The 3,681-nt window shown below is 49.7% G+C and overlaps 4 non-coding genes across 4 annotated transcripts; all 4 read right to left on the reverse strand.

The window, feature by feature from the left end:
- Nucleotides 1-466: 466 nt before the first annotated feature.
- Trnas-cga lies at nucleotides 467-541 on the reverse strand. Its single transcript has one exon. It is a non-coding gene; the product is annotated as a tRNA-Ser (tRNA).
- Nucleotides 542-1,972: 1,431 nt separating this feature from the next.
- Nucleotides 1,973-2,047, reverse strand: Trnaw-cca. The gene has a single exon. It is a non-coding gene; the product is annotated as a tRNA-Trp (tRNA).
- Nucleotides 2,048-2,272: 225 nt separating this feature from the next.
- On the reverse strand, nucleotides 2,273-2,347 carry Trnas-cga. The gene has a single exon. It is a non-coding gene; the product is annotated as a tRNA-Ser (tRNA).
- Nucleotides 2,348-3,175: 828 nt separating this feature from the next.
- Nucleotides 3,176-3,251, reverse strand: Trnaw-cca. The gene has a single exon. It is a non-coding gene; the product is annotated as a tRNA-Trp (tRNA).
- Nucleotides 3,252-3,681: the final 430 nt, after the last annotated feature.

The raw sequence follows: 3,681 nt of genomic DNA on the forward strand, positions 1-3,681 counted from the left end.
CATATCAGATCGTGCCTGAAAGCTGCATCTTGTGTTCGTAATTCATCGTTCTAACGTCAAATATTCCAGTACCAGAAACATTCGTTGTTCAATGGGATACATGATTTCAACCTCTCCCATCGGTTCGCCAACATCTTTTCCTGTATCAACGGTGGCATTGATTGCTCAGTACTTCTGAGTATTGTATGAATCCTTTATTCCTGAAACAGTAGTTCTCCACTCACACCTTGAGGGAAATGAAAGGAAAGAAAAGGAAAAAAAATTATATGTTAGGGATATTGTAGAGAGGAGAGCTATGGATTTTGATTGGTAAACAAAAAGTACTAAATAGGTTTTAATAGTTTGTAATAAATACATAAACTTTAATTCTTACTACAGAAAAGTTTTAAATTGATAACAGACAACAGAACCCATCCTTATTTTTAAAAAAATAATGGTACTGAAACTTCCTGGCAGATTAAAACTGTGTGCCCGACCGAGACTCGAACTCGGGACCTTTGCCTTTCGCGGGCAAGTGCTCTACCAACTGAGCTACCGAGGCACGACTCACGCCCGCTACTCACAGCTTTACTTCTGCCAGTACCTCGTCTCCTACCTTCCAAACTTTACAGAAGCTCTCCTGCGAAACTTGCAGAACTAGCACTCCTGAAAGAAAGGATATTGCGGAGACATGGTTCAGCCACAGCCTGGGGGATGTTTCCAGAATGAGATTTTCACTCTGCAGCGGAGTGTGCGCTGATATGAAACTTCCTGGCAGATTAAAACTGTGTGCCCGACCGAGACTCGAACTCGGGACCATTGCCTTTGGCGGGCAAGTGCTCTACCAACTGAGCTACCGAAGCACGACTCACGCCCGGTACTCACAGCTTTACTTCTGCCAGTACCTCGTCTCCTACCTTCCAAACTTTACAGAAGCTCTCCTGCGAACCTTGCAGAACTAGCACTCCTGAAAGAAAGGATATTGCGGAGACATGGTTCAGCCACAGCCTGGGGGATGTTTCCAGAATGAGATTTTCACTCTGCAGCGGAGTGTGCGCTGATATGAAACTTCCTGGCAGATTAAAACTGTGTGCCCGACCGAGACTCGAACTCGGGACCTTTGCCTTTCGCGGGCAAGTGCTCTACCAACTGAGCTACCGAAGCACGACTCACGCCCGGTACTCACAGCTTTACTTCTGCCAGTACCTCGTCTCCTACCTTCCTAACTTTACAGAAGCTCTCCTGCGAACCTTGCAGAACTAGCACTCCTGAAAGAAAGGATATTGCGGAGACATGGCTTAGCCACAGCCTGGGGGATGTTTCCAGAATGAGATTTTCACTCTGCAGCGGAGTGTGCGCTGATATGAAACTTCCTGGCAGATTAAAACTGTGTGCCCGACCGAGACTCGAACTCGGGACCATTGCCTTTGGCGGGCAAGTGCTCTACCAACTGAGCTACCGAAGCACGACTCACGCCCCGTACTCACAGCTTTACTTCTGGCAGTACCTCGTCTCCTACCTTCCAAACTTTACAGAAGCTCTCCTGCGAACCTTGCAGAACTAGCACTCCTGAAAGAAAGGATATTGCGGAGACATGGCTTAGCCACAGCCTGGGGGATGTTTCCAGAATGAGATTTTCACTCTGCAGCGGAGTGTGCGCTGATATGAAACTTCCTGGCAGATTAAAACTGTGTGCCCGACCGAGACTCGAACTCGGGACCATTGCCTTTGGCGGGCAAGTGCTCTACCAACTGAGCTACCGAAGCACGACTCACGCCCCGTACTCACAGCTTTACTTCTGGCAGTACCTCGTCTCCTACCTTCCAAACTTTACAGAAGCTCTCCTGCGAAACTTGCAGAACTAGCACTCCTGAAAGAAAGGATATTGCGGAGACATGGTTCAGCCACAGCCTGGGGGATGTTTCCAGAATGAGATTTTCACTCTGCAGCGGAGTGTGCGCTGATATGAAACTTCCTGGCAGATTAAAACTGTGTGCCCGACCGAGACTCGAACTCGGGACCATTGCCTTTGGCGGGCAAGTGCTCTACCAACTGAGCCACCGAAGCACGACTCACGCCCGGTACTCACAGCTTTACTTCTGCCAGTACCTCGTCTCCTACCTTCCAAACTTTACAGAAGCTCTCCTGCGAACCTTGCAGAACTAGCACTCCTGAAAGAAAGGATATTGCGGAGACATGGTTCAGCCACAGCCTGGGGGATGTTTCCAGAATGAGATTTTCACTCTGCAGCGGAGTGTGCGCTGATATGAAACTTCCTGGCAGATTAAAACTGTGTGCCCGACCGAGACTCGAACTCGGGACCTTTGCCTTTCGCGGGCAAGTGCTCTACCAACTGAGCTACCGAGGCACGACTCACGCCCGGTACTCACAGCTTTACTTCTGCCAGTACCTCGTCTCCTACCTTCCTAACTTTACAGAAGCTCTCCTGCGAACCTTGCAGAACTAGCACTCCTGAAAGAAAGGATATTGCGGAGACATGGCTTAGCCACAGCCTGGGGGATGTTTCCAGAATGAGATTTTCACTCTGCAGCGGAGTGTGCGCTGATATGAAACTTCCTGGCAGATTAAAACTGTGTGCCCGACCGAGACTCGAACTCGGGACCATTGCCTTTGGCGGGCAAGTGCTCTACCAACTGAGCTACCGAAGCACGACTCACGCCCCGTACTCACAGCTTTACTTCTGGCAGTACCTCGTCTCCTACCTTCCAAACTTTACAGAAGCTCTCCTGCGAACCTTGCAGAACTAGCACTCCTGAAAGAAAGGATATTGCGGAGACATGGCTTAGCCACAGCCTGGGGGATGTTTCCAGAATGAGATTTTCACTCTGCAGCGGAGTGTGCGCTGATATGAAACTTCCTGGCAGATTAAAACTGTGTGCCCGACCGAGACTTGAACTCGGGACCATTGCTTTTGGCGGGCAAGTGCTCTACCAACTGAGCTACCGAAGCACGACTCACGCCCGGTACTCACAGCTTTACTTCTGCCAGTACCTTGTCTCCTACCTTCCAAACTTTACAGAAGCTCTCCTGCGAACCATGCAGAACTAGCACTCTTGAAAGAAAGGATATTGCGGAGACATGGATTAGCCACAGCCTGGGGGATGTTTCCAGAATGAGATTTTCACTCTGCAGCGGAGTGTGCGCTGATATGAAACTTCCTGGCAGATTAAAACTGTGTGCCGACCGAGACTCGAACTCGGGACCTTTGCCTTTGGCAGGCAAGTGCTCTACCAACTGAGCCACCGAAGCACGACTCACGTCCGGTACTCACATCTTTACTTCTGCCAGTACCTCGTCTCCTACCTTCCAAACTTTACAGAAGCTCTCCTGCGAACCTTGCAGAACTAGCACTCCTGAAAGAAAGGATATTGCGGAGACATGGCTTAGCCACAGCCTGGGGGATGTTTCCAGAATGAGATTTTCACTCTGCAGCGGAGTGTGCACTGATATGAAACTTCCTGGCAGATTAAAACTGTGTGCCCGACCGAGACTCGAACTCGGGACCTTTGCTTTTCGCGGGCAAGTGCTCTACCAACTGAGCTACCGAAGCACGACTCACGCCCGGTACTCACAGCTTTACTTCTGCCAGTACCTCGTCTCCTACCTTTCAAACTTTACAGAAGCTCTCCTGCGAACCTTGCAGAACTAGCACTCCTGAAAGAAAGGATATTGCGGAGATAT

This window comes from Schistocerca americana, chromosome 6, assembly GCF_021461395.2.
Source record: "Schistocerca americana isolate TAMUIC-IGC-003095 chromosome 6, iqSchAmer2.1, whole genome shotgun sequence".
Taxonomy (NCBI): domain Eukaryota; kingdom Metazoa; phylum Arthropoda; class Insecta; order Orthoptera; family Acrididae; genus Schistocerca; species Schistocerca americana.